At 33.9% G+C, this 14,474-nt stretch overlaps 1 protein-coding gene across 2 annotated transcripts in view; it reads left to right on the forward strand.

The window, feature by feature from the left end:
* SPAG16 (sperm associated antigen 16) overlaps positions 1-14,474 on the forward strand; it is a 1,014,588-nt gene that overhangs the window by 746,921 nt on the left and 253,193 nt on the right. The window lies entirely within an intron of this gene.

A 14,474-nucleotide genomic window follows, 5' to 3' on the forward strand; every position in this document is an offset into this window, starting at 1 on the left:
AATCTTTGATATTTATTTGTAGTAGATCACAGTTATAGAGATGGTAATTTTAGAGAAGAAATAAAGATAGAATATGTATGGGAAATAATAATGTTTTATTTTAAAATAGTGCATACTAATTCTGTAGTCCAGAAAGTATGTAGATACTAGAAGCAACTCTAGAGCCATAAGAGAATTGTGTGTTTCATAAGACTGGTTTTATGATATTGCTATTACATATCTAAATCTTAGAATTCAGTAAGTTTGTCTTCTTAACAAACTTTAGATTGTGTTCCCATTACAGATTGGCATATGAACCATATTAACAATGTTTTTTAAAAATGTTTTTAGTAATGTTCTTGACATTAAGCCATTTAATTTAATAAAGAAAACATTGTTTAGAGTAAAACATCCCAACTATGAGAATTTTATTTTATAATGTGAAGGCCTACTAAGATTTCAAATTGTATTTTTCACTATACAGAGTCTGCATTGACATCATAGGTCTAAAGGAACTTTAACTTAGTTTTAATAAACATTTTTATATCCTTAAACAACTTTTTATTGTTTCAAGCAAGAATCTAAGGATTCATGTCCTTGAATTTTGAATTCTGAAATCTCAAATCTTTTAGCTATATTTGCTAATAATAGAAGGTAAAGGGTATTTTGAAATGCTACACAACTAATAAGAGATACGGATTTTATTGTCAATGTTAAATATGTTTCTACTTGTTTTCTACTGTCCTTGTCATCAACTCAAATCTCTTTTCTATGCATAGTCATGCAGAACTGATTTAAATAAACGTCAGTACCTGTCTTACTTTCTTACAAGTCAATATCATCTTAAAGTGCTTGCTACAACAAACCTAGTTTTTCTCTCCATGATTGCTATACTCTTGATTATAAACTAAAATTAAGAAAAGCATAAGAATAAAGGGTAATACAATGAGAAACATAAAAGACAAAAAAGTGTAAAGTAGGGACCCTGTTAATGAAAACACTTCATCAGTTTGAAGGAATATATTTTCAACCTGACCTTCCCATCCCTTTGACCATTTCTTCAAGGAACATACTATAATTAATTTTAGTTCTATGTGTTTGAGAAATTAGCATCATAAGCCTTTTTCTCATTGAATAATGGGATATTTGTGCTTCTGTAGAAGAGAAGTCTTCAGTGATTCTTCATTTAAAAAGGTTAAAATAGGGGCGCCTGGGTGGCGCAGTCGGTTAAGCGTCCGACTTCAGCCAGGTCACGATCTCGTGGTCCGTGAGTTCGAGCCCCGCGTCAGGCTCTGGGCTGATGGCTCAGAGCCTGGAGCCTGTTTCCGATTCTGTGTCTCCCTCTCTCTCTGCCCCTCCCCCGTTCATGCTCTGTCTCTCTGTGTCCCAAAAATAAATAAACGTTGAAAAAAAATTAAAAAAAAATAAAAATAAAAAAAAAATAAACAAAAAGGTTAAAATATATCAAAAAATGAAAGAACTGGGGAGAACAAACAAAGCTCTCAGTCTAATGAGGCTCTGAACAGAGAGGTGAAAATCACAAAGTAAAACAAATTATGTTCATATCAAGAGAGGAAAGCAGAGTAAAGTCAAGAGCAAAACAAATCAAAATAAGGACAGGGACACATGGATATCTTCTAATATGGACCTATTCAGGAAAAGATTATTTAAATTAAAAGTATAATAAACTTACATCATGAAAATATTTGTACTATGAGGATAAAATCAAATGTAACTTAATAAGCTCACAATATACATTAATTTGACTTATTATGCCTAGCAGTTAGCAAATAAAAGCATTTTTGATAACAATTATTTTCCACAAAAAGATAAAAAGAGGATATTGACACTATTGAAAACAATAAACATAGGGCTCACATTGGTTAAGTTGTGCCAAATCAAGTTTTTAGGTCAAAATTATGTGACAGAATTAAATCATGCAGTTATACATGTTTAGGACTCAACTAGTGTGAGACAGGCTCTTGCCTCTATCTAAGCTATGTCCCTGGACTTAAGGAAAAGATATTGAAAACATACATGTAATGTCATAATAAATGTAGAAATATTGATAACATTCTAAGATATTTAGTTGTTAGATATTCTAAATAATCATCATATAAACAAAAATTTCAAATCATATTTCTTGTCTCTGGATCAGTTTAATTGAAGAGCATCTTGAGATTATGAGGTGTGCTGTTTAAAAAGATGTTCCCAAATACAATGACTTATCTTTATAAATAAGGAATTTCTTGTCACTGCAGATCCAACATAGTATAGAAATAAATGGGATTAGAGGTCATTGAAAGGCTGAAACTGTTGTCCATAATGTTTGATTTCAAATTTTTAGGCATATCAAAATTGCCTCATTATTTATTAACCTCATAAGTAAATATTTTCATTTTGAATTTATAAAAGTATGTATAAATATATATAATTAAATAGTTCTTGATCTGTTTTGAAACTGAGATTCCTCATATTGTATCATTTTAAAAATATATCATTGATAAAAATTTTGAAAACCAATCATGTAGGAAAAGAGCATAGACTATAATTCAGATCCTTAGTTCTTCACCACTTTTTAGGCATTAAGTAAATTTAAATTCCTTGAATGTAGTGTCCTCATAGAAATAATGGAAGAAATAATTATCTTACAGTGTTCTAATGTGTTTCAAAGGGATAATGTATAGTCTATAATGAGGAAATCCTAGTACAGTCACCTACCATGTTTCATCTTAGTTGGAAGGGATCTTATAAGTCATCCCATTCATATTAGCGGTGAGAAAAATGTGTGAATATATCAGTGTGCAAGTAAGATGCTCAAGGCTGTGTGCTACTATAGGTGATTTCTAGTCAAAGTATAAACACTAATAAATAAATTTTAAAAGAAACAAGGGTCAAAACCTCCTTGTCATGTAATATTAAAAATAACTAAATGTTTAAGAAGTGAAGTTATATAAAATATTATATATATAATTAAAATAAAAAGATTTAAAGATGCATGAATCATCATCTAGAATTTAGCTTCTCCGTTGTTGTAGAAAACTAGCTTCTCACACATTTAAAAGAGGAGTTGTATGTGGTATAGTATTATTTACTTAATGTATTACTTGCAAATACATTGCTTGTGATATGCACAGATTATCTGTGTATATATACCTGCGTATTATATGCGTATTAGTATTTGTAAAGGGATAAGTGTTCCTTTCTCATTAAACTGAGAGCATCCTGGTAATATAATGCTACATATTTTTGTGAATATTCACTATCTAAATAATCTCTCTCACTTGGCATATTCAAATGCCATATATTTTACCATAAAAATTTTATTACTATTTCAGAAAATGTTAAATGAATTTGCATGGTGAAAGTAATAAAAACTAACTGTAAGAGTTTATACATAAACTTGTCCACATCTCTCATTTCATCATGTTTGTATGTAGTTTAGCAATATTTGTCCCTCCTTTGTAAAAGATAATTCTGGTATATTTGCAAAAGAGTCACATCCCTAGAAAATGCAGTAGCTGAAGTTTAAGCCAGCTGGGGACTTTCCAGTAGGAAGCTTATCAGTATCAGATCATCAAAATGGGCAAGACTTCTCCTCATTTGGAGGCAATCCTAATATTCTCCATAAGCAGAACCACAAATAAATGCTAAAATAGAAAAAATGACCCCATTGGAAAACATAAAAAGCATGAAATCCCTCTGAAATTTTTCAAACATAATAAAATAACCCCCAAAATCTTTGTTTCACATTGGATTTATCGGTTTCTTTCCATAAAAGCTACAGTTCATTGTTTTGTATTTAAAAGACAGATTGTGGTTAATTTCTTTTTATGGAGGCAGTGTAGCCTAGTGGAGAAAGCACTCACTTACAAGTTAGAAGCCCTGGTTTTGAATTTTGTCTCCACTCCTTACTAGCCAAATGGTCTTGGTGAAATTTCTAAATATTTCTGAGCCTCAGTTTCCTTGTATGTAAAATATCAAAAACCTATTGAGACTTCCACTTCCAGCCAAGATGGAATAACAAGACCAGATTTACCATACCACCTGAAACAACTAAGAAAAAACAAAATATATGAAACTGGTTTTCAGACATGGAATACTGGGCAATGAAAGACAAGAACACCTGAGAGATGGAAAGTAAATGAGATGATCCCTATGCCTGCCGTAGAATACTCAAGGACAGATGGAAACCAAAGAGAAAACTGGCAGTCTTTCAGAGCTGAGGACAAAGAGTGGGCAGTCCAGGGAGACCACACCAGTTAGAATCTGCAGCACAGAAAGAGGGGTCTGGAGATTTGCAGAAGATCCCCTCCTGTCTTTAGCTAAATAAGGATCAATACTTGACAGACTAAGTGAAAATCTCTCTGAACACTTAACAGGAAAAATACAGAGATCACCCAGCCTAAGAATAGTTGTATATCCACCAATCAGATTGGAAAAACCTTGCAGTTCAGAAGAACACTAGGTAGAGCAGAGATTGGCAAACTACTGTTCATGGGCCAGCTTGGCCTGTATTTATATATAGTTTTAATGGAACACAGCCACAGCCATTTAGTTACATATTTTCTTTTTTTTTTTTTTTTTTTTCAACGTTTATTTATTTTTGGGACAGAGAGAGACAGAGCATGAACGGGGGAGGGGCAGAGAGAGAGGGAGACACAGAATCGGAAACAGGCTCCAGGCTCTGAGCCATCAGCCCAGAGCCTGATGCGGGGCTCAAACTCACAGACCGCAAGATCGTGACCTGGCTGAAGTCGGACGCTTAACCAACTGCGCCACCCAGGCGCCCCTAGTTACATATTTTCTAAGGCTGATTTCACACTATAAGAGCAGAGTTGAGTATTTGCAACAGAGACCATATGGCCTAGGAAGCCTAAAATATTTAATATACGGCCCTTTACAGAGAAAACTGCCTTAGTAGAGTGCTTAGAAGGGTATCACCTCACTTGTGAGGCAACATAAGCCCACACCTCTAGATCAAGTCCCTTCACCAATGTTTTTGAACCACCTGAGTTGGCTCACATGTTTGGTGTTCTAGAGTCTAAAGACCTGTTTAGTCTTCTCTAAATTCAATGAAATTGTTGTAGCTGCCACTTTTTTTTTTCCAGGTGAGGAAGCTGAGACATAAAGAAGTTAGGAACAAGCCCAGTGACACCTAGCTGATCAAATACAGAGTCAGATTTCAAATCTGGCAGGTCTGATTCCAGGAACTAAAACTTAAACTTTATATTATTCTGCCTCTCACTTTACTAACAGTATTTGGTTTCATACTGATATACGATATTGTTAGAGAAATGATTCATTTGCTATGGACAGTGAAATAATTCCACTAATGACCACTTAGCAGTGTTTGGCTCAAAGCTGACTAAGACATAGAATCTTGTCACCAGTTGTCAATTTGTGGTCTCTGAAAGAAACAACAACAACAAAGGGAATCTCCCCATAAAAATAACCTAGTGTTAATAACGTAATAATCTGCCAGGTTTCTGATGTGTCTTATGCACAACAGAGTATTTTAAGTGCCTGTATCTTCCTAATGGGATTCAGAACTCCAACCCCACACTTCAATATTAACTCTTTTCAGAGTAATCAGGCAGGGCTGGATTATGTGAGCACCTGCAGGGCCTCTCTTTCTGCCATTTATTTAAATCCTGGACTGATTAAAAACTGAAATAAGAATGGAAGAAACCAAGCTAACTTAATCTCTAAGGCATAAGGCAGTTAACCTAAGTTGCTCTTCCTAAGAGGAAGCCCATTCTACCATGTCAATTTCCCGCAGAAGGAAAGCCACAAGGAAAGAGGATAAATTATGAGAGAAGAAGTGACCAGATGACTCTACTCAATTATTTATAATCCCATTATTTCCTTCCCTGTTTGCGTGGCTGTATTGTGTATACAAACCTATTTTGTGCATAAGTAGAATATGGGCTTCTCTGAAGGAAAAAGGCACTGGAAGAACTGAAGGAAATCAGATTGTGTATATCCCTTGAGACCCAAGTGTATGATTAATGCCTGGAATGAAGTATACTATGCTGTAGGAACTGAACAAGGTGCTTTCTCTTTTAACCATCACAACATTCTGAGTTTGGTTCCATTTCTCCCATTTTAAAGGTTTTTGAGAGCTTTAATTAAGCATACATATTAATAACTACACATGTTGGTACAGTCCTGTGAGAGCCTGAATTTCATTTCATTTAATTTTTAGCTCTAGGAGATTGTAAATACAAATTTTAGAGATTCATAGAGACTGGTTACAGTTCATCTGCAGAAAAAAACAACCTATTCTTTCTCTTTGTTTTTTTTCATGCAATGTCCTATGTTAGAAGCAATTTTATTTACCCTAGAGCAAGTATGGAAAATAACATGCTGATAATAGTGGGAATTCCTTGAAAACTCTAATTAAAGTCATCTTGACCAAAGATACATTTATTCAGGGAGACCATTCATAGTTGTACAAAGTGTTATAGTCGTGAACTGTTCTGATTAGTCTACCATCCATTCTGATCAGTTGATGGCAATGTCATAGCAGTTGCTAAGTACTAGATTATCATCCCCAAAATGGATCATAAATTCTGAGATAAAATTAGCATTTGAATTACATAAATTATGAAAGATTAATATAAATAAAACTTAGTGGCTTTTTCAAAGTATAGTAGAATTTATACATGTTACAAAGTCTTGTTCTTTCAGATAATTATGTTTGTAAGGTTGTATTCTTTTTTTTTTTTTTTTAATTTTTTTTTTTTCAACGTTTATTTATTTTGGGGACAGAGAGAGACAGAGCATGAACAGGGGAGGGGCAGAGAGAGAGGGAGACACAGAATCGGAAACAGGCTCCAGGCTCCGAGCCATCAGCCCAGAGCCCGACGCGGGGCTCAAACTCACGGACCGCGAGATCGTGACCTGGCTGAAGTCGGACGCTTAACCGACTGCGCCACCCAGGCGCCCCTGTAAGGTTGTATTCTTAATCTAATGACAACATCATTGCACAAATTATGAAGACTCCCTTATGGAATTGTGTTCATAGTTTTAAAAATAATGCTTTCATATCACCAGTACTCACAGATACTTGAATTAGGATTGATTTTTAGAAAAGTCTAGAAATTATTGCCATCTTATAAGTCAGAAAAGACCATTTGAGTCAACCCCAACCCAAGATGAGGCTCTAAAAAGTTATATTCATCTATGATTTGTAACATGAAATTGAACAGGACACTTAATCTTTGTTGACCTCAACTTTATTATCTCTAAAATGAAGGGTTTGGATAGGTGACTTAATCAACTAGGTTTACAACCTGAGTTTCACATTGTATCTCCCTGTGTTCATTAGGACATGGTGTTCTGAGGTAAAAATATATTCTAAAATAAAACTTAAATGCTTTTTATATTACTTACAACTTGAAAATAAAATATCAAAATGTAAGTGAAATACTTCACTCTCCCTTGATCCAAAAAGGAGATACAATCTATTATAAACATCAAGTTTATTTAAAAATTGGGCCTCACATTTAAACAATAATAGTATTGTTCAGCAATACAAAACTTTTATTCTTGCACACCCAACAACACATTCAGTCTCTGTACCAACAAGAATTTTGGCCAAAAAAAAAAGCATAAGTCCCAACATTTTAATAAATTATGGCTTGATCAAACTCTTCTTATAGGACTATATAAGATAGTAAGAATCTGTCTCTTTCTGGTTAAATCAGACCAAGACGTAACTTATTAATCTCACAAATTACAGCATTATACAAGTATAATCAGCAATTGCAATTGCCTGGATGATACAAAGAAATCACATATGTGTTGTTAATTTCTTAATTTTGTGCAATATTTTTTAAATAAGTATTTTTATAATTATTGCTTAGCTCTCTGGTTGTAGTTGTACTACATAGAAGTATAAATGTAACATTATCAGCATGTCAAAAAGGCATTTGGAAATGATTTCATTTCCAAATTGGAAATGGAAATTGTTATAAAGCTTACATATGTAATTATATACGATTATATACAAACAATTTAAATCTGGCAAATGTCCAAATAATGACAAATGCTAAATTAGTGTCATCATATTTAATGAAGATTTGTTTTGTAGTATTAATGTAAGAAACATTTTTTTTCAAATGCATTTACAGTAGTTATATACATATTATAGTTAATGTGCTAATGCCAAATTATTTTCAACACATTTAAGAAATCAAAAAGATTTGTATCCGTGTAGCAAGTATGAGAAATTAGTTGCATGAATAAGTGTATCTTAATATCATCTAGGCAGTAATATATCCCAATGCATATAAATACCTATACTTACATGTTTGCAGATGTAATAAAAATTACATGTATGTGCTAGCATAGATCATTTTAAAGTATGACTAATGACATTTTATGCATATATTAGTCAAGAAAAATGTATTTGTATAAAGAAATGAAGCATAATTAGATCTTTGAATTTTTCAGAGGTACAAAGTATAGTATCATGAGGAATGTGTTAATTTAGTAGCATATAATAGTTATCAGATTTAAAATTAAACAGTTAAAATTTTCAATCTACACACACTTCATGACCTAAAGTCATATAGCCCAAGAATTTGTCTTCTTTTTAATAGATGGTGTATACAAAATTGAATAGATAATCATCTTTAATTTGCCAAGCTGGCACTTTTTAATAGGATAATCCTTAAGAGAAGTTGCAGTTCAACAGATGTGCAAATCAACCCAGAACAAATAGCATGCTACTCTTGTAGATGGAGCTGCACAGTTGGTACTTGTGATAACTCGCAGTTATATTTATCTAAAATTGAATTTTGAACAATATTCAAATATGATTTACTCAAATCTGATTGAGCCTAGAAGTATCTTTTCTCACTTGTAATATAAGACGTCTATAAATAAAAATTGTTTAAATTCATCTTCATGCAACATCCTTTACCATGTACTTTTCCACCAAAAGAAAAAAAAAAAACATTGAAAAGAAGACATAGCGTCATATTGGCATTAACAAAATCAACACTCTGTTGATGTTTTGAAATAATGGGTTTGATAAACACCTTGTAATAATAGATCAGCATTTCAGGCCATGCCTTCTTTATCCAAGAATTTTACCATTCTTTATCTTGTATTTTTGTTGGTCTAATGTTAGAAATTATGCAATGTAGTTGACAAGAATTTCATGTAAGCCTACTATCTGCCAGGCACTGTTCCAAATTCTGGGAAAGAGATAGGTGAGATTATGTCTACAAAGTCAACTGAAGCCATAGACATGAATCTTCAGGTCATAACTGGGAGTGTTGAAAACAAAGTCACACTGTTCTTCATAAAATAAACTATACATGCCATTATTTGCAAAGAATAGCATCCTGTAGCTGTGTATGGAACTGTAGAAAAAAGATGGGTACTCTTATAATGTTAACCATATAATCACCCATTTCTGTTCTCATGGACTTGGTTTAATTTGGAGTATTGATTACTGCTGCTTTCTTATGTTATCCTTTCATTATGCCTCCCATAATGTTTGATTTGTTCCTTCATTCATACTGCATTAGGATCCATTTACCCTTATCAGAATTTCGTTATGACAATGGATACTTCTGCTGCTTCTGTCTTCCTTCCTTTTTTGCCTGTCTTTTTTTTTTCTTTCTCTTGTTTATCTCCCTTCTCTTCATTCATTTTATCCCCTCTTCTTTATCTTCCTCTTCCTCATGTACAGAAAGCAGAGTTAATCAGACTTTTCAGTATAAAATAGACAATTATCAGATTCCATTATTTTCTCCTTTCATGTCCCATCCTTACTGTCATTCTCCCCCACTTTCCATGGAATATTTTAAATGTCTGATATGTTCCCTGAGATTTCTAGGTATCTTTGAAGAATATATGGAATCATTTTGTGTATGTACATATCTAAGGCTTCTAAAAACTATATTTTGTCATACATTGCATTTGGTTTCTTGCTTTTTTATTAAATACTGTGTTTTTAAGTTTTATTCATATTAATATATGTCTATCAGGTCTACTGGATAGTATTCTATTTTATTCACCTTATTATTTTATTCATCCATTGTATTAGTGATGGGCACCTAAGTTCCCCATAAGACCCTGCTACTTCAAGTTATGCTGTACTAAATATCCTCATACATATACTGGTGGCAGGCTTCTGAGAGTTTCTCTGCAGAGGACTTGCTATGCCACAGAGAGTACATTAATTTCCCTAAGCACTGTCACACTGCTTTTCAGAATCACTACACTAGTTTACGGTCCTTCAAGAATTCTCATCATCAACATTTAGTAGTATTATGGACTGAATTGTGTCCCTCCCCAAATCCATATGTTGAAGTCCTAACCACTCATGTGACTGTATTTGGAGGCAGGGCTTTTAGGAGGTTAGTTGAGGTTAAATGAAGTCATAATATTGGTGCCATAATCCAATAGAATTGGTGGTGTTATAAGAAGAGGCATGCACATGTATAAGGAAGGGCTATGTGAGTGCTCAGGAAGAAAGCATATGAAAGCCAGGAAGAAAGCCTTCACTGGAACCTGACCGTGCTAGTATCCTGATCTTGGCTTTCCAGCCTCCAGAACTGTGAGAAAATAAATTGTTGTTGTTAAACTGCCCAGTCTGTGATATTTTGTTATTATGGCCCAAACAGACTAAGACAAGAAGTAATTGATTTTCTAAATCTTCCAGTATAGTGGGTACTGTATACATTGCATATGCCTAATTACTAGTGATGCTGAGCATCTTTTTATAATACTTTCCAATCTTTCAGGTTTCCTCATCTGTGAATTAATTGCCTTTGCCCATTTCTTCTATTGGGTTTACTTTCTCTGGGGACTTGTGATTTTGCAATAATATCTGTATATTAATCTATTATTGGCTTCAAATGTAGATTTCTTCCAAAGAGTTGTCTGTTTGCTGATATTTCTATGGTATTTTTTATTGAATTGAAATCTTTAAATTTACTGTAGTCAAAACTGTTTTACTTTATCTTTGGAAGATAAGAACATTTCCCCAATGCTAGGTCACAAAAGTATTTTCCTGTATCTTCCTCTTTATGTCTTTATTTTTACAACTTATGTCTTTGGTTCAAGGTACAGGGAGGTGTTTTCAGTAAGTCAGTGTCTCCTGCAATAACAAACTCAGGATCTTTCTGACTTATGGGAGCATTTGCTTTTTTTCACTTACAGAGAGTTTTAGGTAACTTAGGCCTGAGGTACTTTCTGGGCTCAGCTGAACTCCATTGTGTCTTCTCATTATGGACCCCAGGGTATCTATGCAGGACATGTGATCCTTAAACAGTAAGCACAACAGGAAATAAAAACCAAATAATGCAATCACTTTTAAATCTTCTTTTGGATGTGACGAATATCATCTGCTTGTCCACAGTATATTCATAGTGTGTAATAAGCTAAGCCCAAAGCCACTTAGATGCCTAAGCTTGTTTCACATAACATAATACACTCTAGCTCCATCTATGTCATTGCAAATGGCAAGGTTTCATTGTTTTTGATGGCTGAGTAATATATGTATAATATGTTATACCTATATGTAGAGAGAGAGAGAGAGAGAGAGAGAGAGAGCGCCAGGGATGGGCAGAGAGAGGGAAAGAGAATCCCAACGCAGGACTCATTTTATGAACCAGGAGACCACGACCTGAGCCAAAATCAAGAGTCGGACACTTAAGCCACAGAGCCACTCAGGTGTCCCCCATCTTCAATTTGTTTCATAAGTGTTCTATAGTTTTTAGAATGTAGATCTTTTACCTCTTTGTTTAGGTCTATTCCTGGGTATCTTATTGTTTTGGGTGCAGTTGTAAATGGTATCAATACTTGATTTCTTTTTCTGCTGCTTCATTATTGGTATATAGAAATGCAACAGATTTCTGTACATTAATTTTATATCCTATGACTTTGCTGAATTCATGTATCGGTTCTAGCAACTTTTTGGTGGAGTTCTTTGGGTTTTCTACATAGAGTATCATGTCATTTGCAAATAGTAAAAGTTTGGCTTCTTCCTTTTGCTGGAGATTTTATTTATTTATTTTTTTTTAATTTTTTTTTCAAAGTTTATTTATTTTTGGGACAGAGACAGAGCATGAACGGGGGAGGGGCAGAGAGAGAGAGGGAGACACAGAATCAGAAACAGGCTCCAGGTTCTGAGCCATCAGCCATCAGCCCAGAGCCTGATGCGGGGCTCGAACTCCCGGACCACGAGATCGTGACCTGGTTGAAGTCAGACGCTTAACCGACTGCGCCACCCAGGCGCCCCTGCTGGAGATTTTAAATCCCAATATAGGAAAAAAGCAAGTAGTTGAGAACAGTAATCTGATGTCCACAGTGGGAGACCCAACTTAATTTTTCTGTCAGTAATACAGTTTTCCTAATACTCTCAACTATACAATTAAAACTTACCTCACTTATCTGTGCTATTACTTCTGTCATATACCAACCTCATACACATAGAGAGGCAGTCTTTTTTCTAATCTTTTGGTAATATTGTTTTTGAGCTGGTACATTTCTATTTTTATTACTAGATGTTCTAGTATTAATATATATGAATGTGCAACCAGTCTCTTTGTTATTCTTTTTCAAAAGTATTTAGTGGGCTTCCTGTTTCCTAGAGTTTTTAGAGTTATCCTTTGTTAAGTTTCAATTTGTATTAAATTATGTTAGAGAACATGCTTTGCATTAAGTTGATCTGTGGCTTCTAATATAGACAATTTGTTCAATGTTCCTTGTGTAATCAAAAAGAATGCATATATTGTATGCCTTGTAGATTCAAACATTTTTATGAGACTCTTAGTTTGAGCTTATTTACTAGTTATTTAAATCTTTTATAACATTTCTTTTTTTTAATTTTTTAATGTTTATTTATTATTGAGAAACAGAGAGAGACAGAGCATGAGCAGGGGAGGGGCAGAGAGAGGAGGAGACACAGAATCTGAAGCAGGCTCCGGGTTCCGAGCTGTCAGCACATAGCCCGACACAGGGCTCGAACTCACAAACTGTGAGATCATGACTGAGCCGAAGTCAGATGCTCAACTGACTGAGCCACCCAGGTGACCCTATAACATTTCTTATATTTTGACTGCTTGAGCTCTCAGTTTCTAAGATGAATATATTAAAGTCCTTAACCACAAGTATTAATTAATTTATCTTTGTAATTCAGTTTTTGCTGCATATATTTTGAGGCTGTATTTTTAGATACATATATTCATAATCACTATACTTTATTGATCTTTTCTTCCTTTTATCAACCTATAACATGACCTTCATAATGATTTTTCCTTAAGTTCCATTTTTTGTTTCACAGTAAATTTGGTACCCTATTTTTTTTGAAGGGGATCATATTTCCCTGATAATCTTTCTCTCTATAAGAGAGATCTTTTTTCATATCTTTTTTGTGGGATTTTTTTATTTGTTTTCTTTTTAATTTTTGCTTTTTTTAATCTGATATTTGTGTCTTTAAAATGATAATTTAATCTATTTAATATAGTGACCTTTTTTCTACATCAATATACGTGCATAGAAAATGCTTATATTAGTCAGGCTTATCCAGAGAAACAGAGTCAGTAAGGGGTATGTGTGTGTGTGTGTGCAGCTTGTATCCAAAGACAGTATAGAGACAGATTCTTTTATTCTCTAGGGACCTTAGTCTTTATTTCTTAAGACCTTCACCTAATGGATGAGGCCTGTCCACATTATGGAGGGTTGTTTGCTTTACTCAAAGTCTACTGATTTAAATATTAATCACATATAAAATACCTTCACAGTAACAATTAGACTGGTTTTTTAAAACTCTAGATAAAAGACTGGGTGCCTTGGATACCATGGTCTAGCCAAGTTGACACAAAAAATTAACCAATACAATGCCTTTCTGATACCTTTCTGGTCCTTCTCTCTCTCTCTCTCTCTCTCTCTCTCTCTCTCTCTCTCTCTCTCTCTCTCTCTCTTTCTTTTTATTTTACATCCAAGTTAGTTAACATATAATGTAATAATGATTTCAGGAATAAAATTTAGCAATTCATCACTTACATATAACATCCTGTGTTCATCCCAACAAGTGTCTTCCTTAATGCCCTTTGCCCATTTAGCCCATCTCCCCACCCAAAACCCCTCCAGCAACCCTCAGTTTGTTCTCTATGTTTAAGAGTTTCTTATGGCTTGTCTCCTTCTCTGTTTCTACGTTATTTTTGCTTCCCTTCCTTTATGTTATGTTAATATGTTTTGTGTATTAAATTCTACATATTAATAAAGTCATATGATGTTTGTCTTTCTCTGACTGACTTATTTTGCTTAGCATAATGCACTCTAATTCCATCCACGTCCTTGCAAATGGTAAGATTTCATTCTTTTTGATTGCAGAGTAATATTCCATTGTGTATGTATATTATACATATATATGTGTGTGTGTGTATATATATGTATGTATATATGCATATATATGTATGTATGCATGTATATATATGTGTGTGTGTGTGTGTGTGTGTGTGTGTGTG

This window comes from Puma concolor, chromosome C1 (assembly GCF_028749965.1).
Source record: "Puma concolor isolate L17-30 chromosome C1, mPumCon1.1.hap2, whole genome shotgun sequence".
NCBI classification, from domain to species: Eukaryota; Metazoa; Chordata; class Mammalia; order Carnivora; family Felidae; genus Puma; species Puma concolor.